This window comes from Salvelinus namaycush, chromosome 39, assembly GCF_016432855.1.
Source record: "Salvelinus namaycush isolate Seneca chromosome 39, SaNama_1.0, whole genome shotgun sequence".
Lineage (NCBI taxonomy): Eukaryota > Metazoa > Chordata > Actinopteri > Salmoniformes > Salmonidae > Salvelinus > Salvelinus namaycush.
The window spans coordinates 2,192,382-2,207,076 of record NC_052345.1 but is presented as its reverse complement, the minus strand read 5'-3'; positions in this window follow the sequence as shown (position 1 = coordinate 2,207,076).

Genomic DNA, 14,695 nt, shown 5'->3' with positions numbered 1-14,695 from the left:
CACTTTTATCCAAAGTCATTCACTCAGTCATTACAAACATGCTTGCATAAATCCTTCATATGGGTAGTCCCAGCAGGAATCGAACCCCCGAGCCATGCTGTACAAACTGAGTCACACAGGACTACTCTATTCACACTCAGAGTACGAGTGCTGATCTAGGGTCAGTTTTGACTTTTAAACTATGATGAATAAGAAAGGGGCATTGTAAATATTTTGAAAAGTATATATGTATGTTTTAATAATGTGTGAAGTATGATATTTTATGAAATAAACGTATAAGGTTAAACTTAATTGTCATTGTTTTCACCTTGTTATAAAATAGAATAGAAAATGGAAAGCTTTCAACATCTCACCTCTTGTACTTTACAGTACATACAGTAACTCCAAATTAGACATTTACATTGGTTTCTAGAGCAACAATGGTTTATTCACCTTCATCGTCATCCTCAGTACAAATATACACAGACTCTTTCAGAAGGAGTAATGTCCAGCACCTAGACACACAACCAGTTACATGAAATATTATTCATTGTTATTTTAAAACACATCATGCAGACACAATACGACATCATATGGATGTTTGGAGTGTTGAAGGTAGTTCCAGCAGCTTCTTGTTGCCAAGTACTTCATACACAAACAAAAATTGCAAAATTATAGACCAAAATTAAAAAATGTTTTGATTGAATTGAACTATTTTATTAAAACATTAACCCTAGTGAACAATAACAAGAATAACAATTTCCTAAATCATTACAATAAGATTTTTTCAGAGTGATTACAATTGCACTAGAATTGTTTATTTTTGTAAATATTTTTTGTTTGTTCCAGTATTTTCTCATTAATACCTGTGTTCTGTTTTGATGTAATGTTTTGATGTAAGAATGTTAATTGTTGATCTGTATTTTGAATAAAAAAAATAAATAAAAAAAAAGGTAGTTCCATCAGCGAGGGCATTTCATTCCAGAACACTGAGAGATGGAACATTCCGGATTGTTCGATGATTGATAATAAATCATCTCACAGTTAACAAGATCAGACCAGGCAGTGAGATTATTGCTTGATTTAAACAATTCACCATTTATTTCTTTGTAGGATGTAGCCTTTAAATAATTGAAATAATATAGCTTAAATAATTCATTTTGTTCCTTCTTAGGTTACCTGTCTTGCCTATTTAGAGAGTTTATATGCTGTTTAATACCACATGTAGCCTATTTGAAATGATGAGCGCTTCTTACAGTCACCTTTTCATGTTGCTTATTAAAATACTTTTTCAAAACCAAATGATTGTTCCAGGTAGTCACAAAAAAATAGATGGGTGTTGGTTATATTGTGATTTTAATGAATGGTGCAAATTTTCCACTCACATACTCTGATCTGGATGAGACTGCCTAATCGAGGCAAAGGTAAGAATCTCCGGATGAACTATCTAATGTTAGCTAAATGTAGTAATTAATAAATGGACTCCATTTATTTACATGGACAATTATGTGAAGTATCTAATGCAAGTTTTGAGTTGACACAATAGCTGTTACTCCTGTTCTGTTGAAGGTCATGAGGGTCTCCACTCTCCTGTAGTTTGTGAGTTTGAATGAAACTAGGGTTCTACTTAGGAAGTATCAATCCTTTAAGGTGAATGAGAAGGGTTTTGCTTTACCTATCAATGTTCATCATTACGTACTCTGTACTCTGACTGTCACAGGTAACACTGCATAGCACATTATATAGTGTTGAAGAGTCATGAAATGAATCATTATTTCTATATGATGTACTCTGTTTTTACTCCCCTTTAATTTAGGTTTTCAGGTGAAGTTGACTCCAACACGGTGGGCAACGTCAAAGACACTGACCTGTAGCACCACCTGTATTCTGACTGGTAACCCCACCTACATCTGGTACAAGAACCGACAGATAGTAACTGACAACACTTCCCCCTATTCAGTCTACTCTAATGCTGTAGACAGTTACTCCTGTGCTGTAAAAGGCCATGAGGATCTCCACTCTCCTGCAGTGTGTGAGTACAATACAATAACACCGTTTTCTACTTAGCAAGTATCATGCATTCATGCAAAATAATCATTATTAATTTTACTTTAACAAAATGTTTGGTCTTTTACATCAGATAAACCAAAGACCTCAGTGTCAGTCAGTCCCTCTGGTGGAATAGTGGAGGACAGTTCAGTGACTCTGACCTGCAGCAGTGATGCCAACCCACCTGCGGACAAATACACCTGGTCCAAGAAGAATGTAACCTCACCCAAAGCATCAGGACAGAGTTACAGCATCACTAACATAATCTTTGAGGAGAGTGGTGAATATTACTGTGAGGCTGAGAGTATATGACGTCTCATCTCTTCTTCTGTGTTTGTGGATGTTCAGTGTAAGTACACCAAATTTTTATATATTCATTGATAATCACACAGGTCAACAACCATGAATAATCATGAACAATGTTACACACTTTTCATACCATAAGATACAATTAGTAGGCCTCTATTTAAATAAATATTGTTTCATTTTCTTCTTTCCTGTTTCCCCCTGTCATATCTCCATCTCTGTATTCACACACACTGGCTTGTGTCCAGCTCTCCAGACTCCAGTGTTTCTCTGGGTTCCTGTGGTGGGGGTGAGGCTTTCCTGACTGTTGGAGCTCTTCTAGTCACCATCTACTGCACACTGAAGAGGTCAGTGTTCCCTAGCCAGGTTTACATGTGATATATATCAACTTCCACTAGATGTCACTAGTGAGCAAAACTCACTCTGTCCCTCTTAGCAGGAGATCCACAGGAGGAAGTGATGCCACAGCAGACACACAGGTGATTATATCAGTTAAAATTCCACCCCCACACCTGGTGACTTTAATTTACTGTGCCTCAATAGTCTATTTTCTACAATGTTCACTGTCACCTTGGCACAGCTCTCTCTCTCTTTCTATCTCCATATTGTCCATCCTGACCCTATCAGTGGCTCTGAAAATGAGAACCAAGGGCCCTGACTATGATACACTGGCAATACGTATGTTTTAATGAATTAATGTATGTGTTTATTTTGTATATAGTATTTATATGTGTGTGTGAGAGAGTGTGTGAGAGGGAGAGAGAGAGAGAGTAAGGAGGAGGAGGAGGAGGAGAGAGAGAGAAAAAGAGAGAGAGTAAGGAGGAGAGAGAGAGAGATTAAGGATGAGAGAGAGAGAGATTAAGGAGGAAGAGGAGGAGGAGAGAGAGAGAGTAAGGAGGAGGAGAGAGAGGACAGAGATAGTAAGGAGGAGGAGAGAGAGAGAGTAAGGAGGTGAGAGAGAGAGAGAGAGAGAGAGAGACAGGAAGAGGAGGAGAGAGATGGACATAGAAAGTAGAAGTGAGAGAGAATGCTATAGAGCAGTGTGTAAAGTGCTCATACTGTGTTTCCTGTGTCGCTGTCTCTCTCTGAGTGTGAGGGACTCGCCCAGTGACACGTTCACATCTCTTCAGAGAGATGCTCAGCATTCGTTTTATCAGACCAACCAGGGGAGAAAACCCAAACTGAACCTGGACTGAATAGAACCACCACAGAAACTGGATTGAAGAGTATCATCACAGAGTCTGGCCTGAAGACAACTAACATATTGCTATGATATCTAGAATGGTTTCCAGAAAATTAGCTTTAGAGAGATAGCTAAATCACAAAATGGCACATTGGTTTCCTTACCCTGTAAGCAGTCTATGAACATGGTATGACAGCGATCCATGCTTTGGTTTAGTTTCCCTTGGCACTGTTTCCACTTGCTAATGTTTTAGCATTTGTGGCACAAATCCCATTCAAGCCATGCGACCAATATTAGCATTTTTCGCACATCATTGAAGCTCAACAAAGTCACTTATAGAGGATTTGAACATGATGTGCTATTGTTAATATGTGAAATACTAATATCGGTCCCATGACTTGAATGGGATTTTTGCTACAAATGCTGTAATGTTATGCAAATGTAGGAGTGTTCGACATTGTAGCCGACTTCATAGCGAGTCGAGATCTACAAATCACCTTGCTTGATGAATAACTACTCAATATTATTTATAGATCAGTCCGTCAGTCACAATTTACCCATGATACATCACAGTTTTGATGCTCTCGAACACTGTCTGTGTGACTGCGGAAGGAAGCCCTCTGCATAAGCTTCTTGGTCCCTGACATAGAGTTGGATAGAGGGTACATTTTTGCAACTTTGTCATGATTGCTTCTGTGACAGATTGAGCAGGACCAATGAGCAGGAACATTGAGGGCTATCTCCATTTTAAAGTAGTTAATGTCTTCTTCAACTTCCATAAGTTAAATGACAGTCGGTAAATCAGCTGAAATGGTGTATTCAATGGCTTTGAAGCAATTGTGCCAACTATTCAACTCTATTGTCCCTGACTGCTTCAAAGTTGGCCAACCACAGACCTCAAACCTCCAACCTCACACTCAGTGTCTATTTATATAGACTGATAGTAGGTTAACTTACAACACATCTCCCCTTCACTCTGTAAGTATGCTTCACAATATCTTAAAATATTTATATTTTACAATTTGTTTGTATCCATGAACTTCTATATTCTGTTATGTCTATGGTGATGCTATTGTAATGTATGTTGTTTTGTTTTTCTGTTATTTACAGTATACTCTGTAGATGTATCTGATACAGTATTGTACATGTTGTTTCACATACAATTATTTTGCATGCTATTTTAAGGGCTCTGAGAGTAATAGATTGTTATGAGACTTGTTTGAAAATGGCCTAAAGTTAGAGTGAGAGTGAGAGTAATAGTGATTGAATGTATGCTTCGAAAGAGCTTAGGAGTAGCATTAACATGAGACACAGTGATGGTGGGTTGTGTTTGGGAGTAGTATTAACATGAGACAGTGACGGTGGGTTGTGTTTAGGAGTAGTATTAACATGAGACACAGTGATGGTGGGTTGTGTTTAGGAGTAGTGTTAACATGAGACACAGTGATGGTGGGTTGTGTTTAGGAGTAGTATTAACATGAGACACAGTGATGGTGGGTTGTGTTTAGGAGTAGTATTAACATGAGACACAGTGATGGTGGGTTGTGTTTAGGAGTAGTATTAACATGAGACAGTGATGGTGGGTTGTGTTTAGGAGTAGTATTAACATGAGACAGTGATGGTGGGTTGTGTTTAGGAGTAGTATTAACATGAGACACAGTGATGGTGGGTTGTGTTTAGGAGTAGTATTAACATGAGACACAGTGACACAATGAATAAATACACAGTGAATAACAAATAACAGTAAAAAGTAAAAATAACATGTCTATTTACCATTACCTAGTTGATGTGCAGGGGTACGAGGTAATTGAGGTAGCTATGTACATACATATAAGGCTGCTTGTATGTGACTTTTAATGTGTCTTCTACATTTAACACAACCCCTCTGAATCAGACCAGTGTGGGCAGCTGCCTTAATCAACATAATCGGTGCCGGGGATCAGTTGTGGCTGGGGGTTAACTGCCTTGCTCATGGGCAGAACTTCAGATATTTCCAACTTTTCCGTTCGGGGATTCGAACCAGCAACTTTAACTGGCCCAACGCTCTAGGCTACCTGCTGCCCCATAGGTAGGAGCAAAGTGACAAGGCATCAGGATAGATAATAGACTAAGATGTAGCAGCAGCTTATGTGGAGCAGCAGCATATATAGTGTGAGTGAAAGTGTGTGTCTGTGTGTTTGTCTGTGCGTGTGTGCGCGAGTATGTTTATGTGTGTGTGTGGTGTCAGTATGCATGTGTGCTCATGTTAAGTGTGTTGGCATATGTCTGACTGTATCACACAGTCGTCCGGAACATCTGGTGCTCTCATGCATGGTTCAGTGTTGCTTGCGTCGTAGCGAGCTTAGAAGGCATTTACCGTAGCTCGTCTGGTAGGCTTGTGTCACTGGGCAGCTCGCGGCTGGATTTCCCTTTGGAATCCATGATAGTTTGCAAGCCCTGCCACATCCTTCGAGCTTCAGAGCAAGCATAGTAGGATTCAACCTTTGTCCTGTATTGACGCTTTGCCGGTTTGATTGCTCATCAGAGGTCATAGCGAGATTTCGTATAAGTGTCCGGATTAGTGTCCCGCTACTTGAAATAGGCAGCTCTAGCCTTTAAGCTCTGTGCAGATTTTGCCTGTAATTCATTGCTTCTGGTTGGGGTATAAAGGTACGTCACTGTGGGGACAATGTCGGTGATGCACTTATTAATGAAGCCGGTGACTGATGTGGTAAACTCCTCAATGTTAACGGCTGATTCCCGGAGCATATTCTAGTCTGTGCTAGCGAAACAGTCCTGTAGCTTAGCATCCACTTGATTGGACCCGTTCCGCATTGAGCGTGTCAATGGTACTTCCTGTTAGAGTTTTTGCTTGTAAGCAGGAAACAGAAGGATAGAAATATGGCCTGATTTGCCAAAGGGAGGGCAAGGGATGGCCTTTTATGTGTGTGTGGAGTAAAGGTGATCTCGAGTTTTGTCGTCCCTAGTTTCACAGCTGACATGCTGGTAAAAATGAGGTAAAAGTGTTTTCAATTCCCCTGCATTAAAATCACCTGCCATGAGAAACCCTGCCTCTGAATGTAGAATTTCTTGTTTGGTTATGGCTCTTCACAGCTTGCAGAGTGCAGTCTTAGTGCCAGCATGGATTTGTGATGGTAAATAGACAGTTAGGAAAAATATATACTGAACAAATATATAAGCGGAACTTGTAAAGTGTTGGTCCCATGTGTCATGACCTGAAATAAAAGATCCCAGAAAATGGCCATATGCACAAAAAGCTTATTTCTCTCAAATGTTTTGCACAAATGTGTTTACATTCCTGTTAGTGAGCATTTTTCATTTGCTAAGATATTCCATCCACCTGATAGGTGTGGCATATCAAGAATCTGATTAAACAGCATGATCATTACACAGGTGCAACTTGTGCTGGGGGCAATAAAAATGGCATTCTAAATTGTGCAGTTTTGTCACACAACACAATGGCACAGATCTCAAGTTTTGAGGGAGCGTGCAATTGGCATGCTGACTCAAGGAATGTCAACCAGAATTTAATGCTAATTTCTCTACTGTAAGCCACCACCTATGTCGTTTTAGAGAATTTGGCAGTACGTCCAACAGGCCTCACAACCGCAGACCACGTGAAACCACACAAGCCCAGGACCTCCACGTCTGTCTTCCTCACCTGCGGGATGGTCTGTGACGAGCCAACTGGACAGCTGATTAAATTGTTGCTTTGCTCAACTGAAGAATTTTTGCATAAACTGTCAGAAACTGTCTCAGGGAAGCTCTGCGTGCTCATCGTCCTCACTAGGGTCTTGACCTGACTGCTGTTTGGCGTCGTAATTGACTTCAGTGGGCAAATACTCACCTTCGATGGCCACTGGCACGCTAGAGAAGTGTGCTCTTCATGGATGAATCTCGGTTTCAACTGTACCGGGCAGATGGCAGACAGCGTGTATGGCTTCGTCTGTGCGAGCGTTTTGCTGATGCCAACAATGTGAACAGAGTGCCCCATGGTTGCGGTGGGGTTATGGTATGGGCAGGCATAAGCTGCGGACAATGAACAGAATTGCATGTTATCGATGGCAATTTGAATGCACAGAGATACTGGGACGAGATCCCGAGGCCTCATATTTCAGCATCATAATGCATGGCCCCATGAAGGATTGTACACAATTCCTGGAAGCTGAAAATGTCCCAGTTCTTCTATGGCCTGCATACTCACCAGACATGTCACCTATTGAGAATGCTTGGGATGCTCGGATTGACGTGTATGACGGCGTGTTCCAGTTCCCGCTAATATTCAGCAACTTCGCACAGCCTTTGAAGATTAGTTCCACAGGCCACAATTAACAGCCTGATCAACTCTATGTGAAGGAGATGTGTTACGCTGCATTAGACAAATGGTGGTCACACCAGATACGGACTAGTTTTCTGATCCACGCCCCTACCTATTTTTTAAAGGTATCTGTGACCAACAGATGCATGTCTGTATTCCCAGTCATGTGAAATCCATAGATTAGGTTCGAATGAATTTTTTTCAATCGGATGATTTCCTTAACTTAACTAAGTCAGTAAAATCTTTGAAAATGTTGCATGTTGCGTTTATATTTTTGTACAGCGTAGATGAAAACTCTCTTGGTAAACAGTATGGACTGCAGCTTATCACAAGGTATACTAACTCAGACGAGCAAAAAGAGACACACCCCTCCTGCCTTCGACTTGCCAGAGTCTGCCGTCCATTCTTCAAGATGCATGCCCTCTTAGAGAAAAGGATTCCAAAAGGGTTCTTCGGCTGTCCCCATAAGAGCAGCCTTTTTGGTTCCAAGTAGAACCCCTTTCGGTTAAATGTAGAACACTCTGTGGAAAGGGTTCTACATGGAACAGAACACAAAAAGGCTCTACCTGGAATTCAATAAGGTTCTTCCTGGAACCAAAATAGTTCTACCTGGAACCAAAAAGGGTTCTTCATATGGTTCTCCTTTGGGGACAGCCAAATTACCATTTTAGGTTCTAGAAAGCAACACATTTTGTGCAGACAAAGTGAGAAGTATATCCATGTCCTTCTTCAGCCAAGACTCTGAAAACATATGATATTACAGTCCCGTTGATAGGATAGTCTCAAACGGAGCTCATTCAGTTTGTTCTCCAGTGATTGCACGTTCACCAATAGAACAGAGGGCAATGGCGGTCTATTTGATCGCCAACGTAATCTTGTCAGGATGCCTGCTCACTTGCATCTCAATCACCGTCACTTCCTCTTTCGAGTCCCTACTTCAAGAAGGTTTACTGATCACTGTTCTGATGTCTGGAAGCTCTTTTCGGTCAAAGGAAATTATTTCAGAGAGATAATGTACAAAAAAAGTTAAGATCAGCATAAAAAATACACAAAATAGCAAAGTAGGTCGGCTGCCATCCACTGCAGCGCCATCTGTTGTTCACAATGGCCAACCGCGTAACAGAATATGATAGTGGCATGTTCTGCAGTACAGACATCAATGTTTGTGTGCTTGGTAAATGTGCATTTTTCAGGCCAGTGTTTTGTTTCATTAGTTTGTTATGTTGTTATTAGCCCAACATTATTGAGGACATTATTATTAGGTACCGGTACTGTACACAATGGCCAACAATGCCTGTGTCGCAAATGGCACTCTGTTCCCTTAATAGTGTACTACTATTTACCAGGGCACATAGGGTGTAATTTGGGACGTAGCAAGTGTATCAGAATATCACAGTGGCATTATATTACTGCCCAAATGAATGAGGACATTGTACACTGCAGTAATGTTGTGATGCCAGTAGGGAACATTCTAGTCTAGAACACTGGAACCTTCAGTAGCACTTAGACGCAGCTGATGAGGAGTTAAGGGTATGTGTCACATTTCTGCCTCTTTTAAAAATGTAGGCCCACTCCTCAGAAGAATAAGAAATGCAACCCTTTTCTGACATAGTGTTTACGCATGTTAATGTCTTTACGTCCTGACTAGGCTAAAAAGGATTCTTTAAAATGTGTCAACCCCAGAATTCCCACTTACAGTAGGATACTTCCTGTTTCTCTGCACTGCCAGTAAGTGTTGTTGGTTTAGATGAACTGACTCAGCATCACCTTCCTGTCATCCATAGACCTCTACAGCCTGAACCATATCAGAGTTCTTTATATGGACATTATACTGTATGTACTTCATTAGCACTTTATATTCACAGAATAGAATATGAACAACATGCTACATTAGAATATATATGGATAACATGCTACATTAGACTATATATGGATAACAGGCTACATTAGACAATATATGGACATGCTAAATTAGAATATATTTGGACAACATGCTACATTAGGATATATATAGATAACAGGCTACATTAGACTATATATGGAAAACAGGCTACATTAGACTATATATGGATAACAGGCTACATTAGACAATATATGGACATGCTAAATTAGAATATATTTGGACAACATGCTACATTAGGATATATATAGATAACAGGCTACATTAGACTATATATGGAAAACAGGCTACATTAGACTATATATGGATAACAGGCTACATTAGACTATATATGGATAACAGGCTACATTAGACTATATATGGATAACAGGCTACATTAGACTATATATGGACAACAGTCTACATTAGACAATATATGGACATGCTAAATTAGAATATATTTGGACAACATGCTACATTAGGATATATATAGATAACAGGCTACATTAGACTATATATGGAAAACAGGCTACATTAGACTATATATGGATAACAGGCTACATTAGACTATATATGGATAACAGGCTACATTAGACTATATATGGATAACAGGCTACATTAGACTATATGTGGAAAACAGGCTACATTAGACTATATATGGATATCAGGCTACATTAAACTATATATAGATAACAGGCTACATTAGACTATACAGTATATGGACAGCAGCAGTCAAGACAGCAGACTATGGTGATGATGATACTGATTCCTCTGCTAACTAATGCTACTACCAGTACTGTACACAAGGGTCAACAGTGTAACATAATATGATAGTGGCATGTTGTAATACTACAGACATCAGTGTTTGTGTGATTAAATGTGACTTTGTCAAGTAGACAGTGTTGTGTTTCACCATTCTATCTGATGTATTGTCAGTTTGTAATGTTGTTATTAGCCCAACATTATTGAGGACATTATTATTAGGATGGTGCAGTAATGTTGAGATGCCAGTAGGGAGAACTCTAGTCTAGAACACTGGAACCTTCAGTACCACTTTGATGCAGCTGATGAGGAGTGTAAATTGAATGTGTTTGTAGAATAGAATGAATGACATCATGGAACTGACCAAATGTAAATGGAACTTTGACCTGTTCCATGTAGAACTCAGAGGGACAAGGCAACACATTCTAATATATTATAAACATTCCATAGCGTACAATATTAAAAACAAAAAAAACAACACTTTAAGTGCGAAGTCAGCATTGGTCTGAAGGAAGTGCACATGAGGACCACAATGCCTACTCCACCCATGGTCTACTAAGGTGTTCCAGCACGCAGCTTTGACCTACTACAGTACTTACTGTATGTTGGTCTATTGTACTTCAAACAATGTGTATGCAAGTTGCTTAGGATTCAAACCTTCTCATCCAGCTGATTCATACTCTTAGAGGAGGTGCTCCCACAATAATGTGATTTGTACCACATATAAGTTAGAGTATTGGATTCTTCACACACCACACTAATTACATTCCATTACCTTTTCAAGATTTGTAAAGATTATATGAAAGAAAGCTTTGCTTTTATACTTACAAGACCATCATGCTTGATTGAGTGAGCTGTTTTGTTTTGTAGTAATGCGGCGGCTGCCTGTATTTACATAATCCTTTATTTTAGCAATACATATCATTGAGAAAAAATATATATTTAATAAAACATTTTGGGGGTCAATAAGTGCCCAACATAACAACAAGTGGTGGTGTGTTGGACACAGTAACTCATATTTAGAGGTCTATAGAGCCTTGTCTCCATTTCTGATTTCTGTAACCATTAACTTACCTGTGCAATATTGACATAAGCTCATAGTCCTGTTTTATCAATTGCTGTGCTGATCAGTGGGCAAATGAATATGTATCTTAAAGATGAATGTATTTGTATTTATTTTTGCAATGAAGATTGTGACGCTAACTTAATACACATTTACAATAGGCCTATATCTAAAAATACGTGCAGCCTAATGATATATATATTTATATATACAGTGCAGAAAGTATTCAGACCCCTTGACTTTTTCCACATTTTGAACACCTGCTCTTTCCATGACGAATACTGACCAGGTGAATCCAAGTGAAAGCTATGATCCCTTATATATGTCACCTGTTAAATCCACTTTAATCAGTTTAGATGAAGGGGAGGAGACAGGTTAAAGAAGGAGCCTTGAGACAATTGAGACAGGGTTGTTTATGTGTGCCATCAGAGGGGGAATGGGCATGACAAAAGATTAAGTACCTTAATCTTTTGTAAATACCTTTGAATGGGTATGGTAGTAGGAGCCAGGTGCACCAGTTTGTGTCAAGAAGTGCAATGCTACAGGGTTTTTCATGCTCAACAGTTTCCTGTGCATATCAAGAATGGTCCACCACCCAAAGGCCATCCAACCAACTTGAAACAACAATTTTTTTATTATTTTATTTCACCTTTTTTTAACCAGGTAGGCAAGTTGAGAACAAGTTCTCATTTACAATTGCGACCTGGCCAAGATAAAGCAAAGCATTTCGACACATACAGCAACACACATGGAGTAAAACAGACACACAGTCAATAATACAGTAGAAAAATAAGTCTATATACAATGTGAGCAAATGAGGTGAGATAAGAGAGGTAAAGGCAAAAAAGGCCATGGTGGCGAAGTAAATACAATATAGCAAGTAAAATACTGGAATGGTACATTTGCAGTGGAAGAATGTGCAAAGTAGAGATAGAAATAATGGGGTGCAAAGGAGCAGAATAAATAAATAAATACAGTAGGGGAAGAGGTAGTTGTTTGGGCTAAATTATAGATGGGCTATGTACAGGTGTAGTAATCTGTTAGCTGCTGTAACGGTCATTGGACCAAAGCGCAGCGTGGAATGTGGACAAAATGATGTTTATTAAAGTAAAGACGAAACACGAAAACACTTCAACAAACTACAAAACAAATAAACGATGTAGACAGACCTGGACTTGAGAACTTACAATATACGAAGAACGCACGAACAGGAACAGACTACATACACGAACGACAAACGAAACAGTCCCGTGTGGTGCAACATACACAGACACGGAAGACAATCACCCACAAACAAACAGTGAGAACAGCCTACCTTAATATGGTTCTCAATCAGAGGAAATGTCAAACACCTGCCTCTAATTGAGAACCATATCAGGCAACACATTAAACCCAACATAGAAACACAATACATAGAATGCCCACCCCAACTCACGCCCTGACCAACTAAACACATACAAAAACAAGAGAAAACAGGTCAGGAACGTGACATAACCCCCCCCTCAAGGTGCGAACTCCGGGCGCACCACCAAAAGTCTAGGGGAGGGTCTGGGTGGGCATCTGTCCACGGTGGCGGCTCAGGCTCTGGGCGTGGTCCCCATCCCACCATAGTCAATCCCCGCTTTTGTAACCTCCTCCCAATGACCACCCTCCAAATTAACCCCACTGGATTAAGGGGCAGCACCGGACTAAGGGGCAGCACCGGAATGAGGGGCAACACCGGAATGAGGGGCAACACCGGAATGAGGGGCAACACCGGACTGAGGGGCAACACCGGACTGAGGGGCAACACCGGACTGAGGGGCAGCTCCGGACTGAGGGACGGCAGCTCCGGACTGAAGGACGGCAGCTCCGGACTGAGGGACGGCAGCTCCGGACTGAGGGACGGCAGCTCCGGACTGAGGGACGGCAGCTCCGGACTGAGGGGCAGCTCTGGCTGGTCATGGCTGGCTGACGGCTCTGGCTGGTCATGGCTGGCTGACGGCTCTGGCTGGTCATGGCTGGCTGACGGCTCTGGCTGGTCATGGCTGGCTGACGGCTCTGGCTGGTCATGGCTGGCTGACGGCTCTGGCTGGTCATGGCTGGCTGACGGCTCTGGCTGGTCATGGCTGGCTGACGGCTCTGGCTGATCCTGTCTGGCGGAAGGCTCTGGCTGCTCCTGTCTGGCGGAAGGCTCTAGCGGCTCCTGTCTGGCGGACGGCTCTAGCGGCTCCTGTCTGGCGGACGGCTCTGAAGGCTCATGGCAGACGGGCGGCTTTGCAGGCTCAGTACAGACGGGCGGCTTTGAAGGCTCAGTACAGACGGGCGGCTTTGAAGGCTCAGTACAGACGGGCAGTTCATGCGGCGCTTGGCAGACGGACAGTTCAGACGGCGTTGGGCAGACGGGCAGTTCAGGCGCCGTTGGGCAGACGGGCAGTTCAGACGGCGTTGGGCAGACGGGCAGTTCAGGCGCCGCTGGGCAGACGGGCAGTTCAGGCGCCGCTGGGCAGACGGCAGACTCTGGCCGGCTGAGACGCACTGTAGGCCTGGTGCGTGGTGCCGGAACTGGAGGTACCGGGCTAAGGACACGCACCTTCAGGCTAGTGCGGGGAGCAGCAACAGGACGCACAGGACTCTGGAGGCGCACAGGAGGCTTGGTGCGTGGTGTAGGCACTGGTGGTAATGGGCTGGAGACACGCACCATAGGGCTAGTGCGTGGAGGAGGAACAGGGCTCTGGAGACGCACAGGAGGCTTGGTGCGTGGTGTAGGCACTGGTGGTACTGGGCTGGGGCGGGGAGGTGGCGCCGGATATACCGGACCATGCAGGCGTACTGGCTCCCTTGAGCACTGAGCCTGCCCAACCTTACCTGGTTGTATGCTCCCCGTAGCCCAACCAGTGCGGGGAGGTGGAATAATCCGCACTGGGCTATGTAGGCGAACCGGGGACACCATGCGTAAGGCTGGTGCCATGTAAGCCGGCCCGAGGAGACGCACTGGAGGCCAGACGCGTTGAGCCGGCTTCATGGCACCTGGCTCAATACTCAATCTAGCCCGGCCGATACGAGGAGCTGGTATGTACCGCACCGGGCTATGCACACGTACAGGAGACACCATGCGCTCTACTGCGTAACACGGTGTCTGCCCGTACTCTCGCTCTCCACGGTAAGTACAGGGAG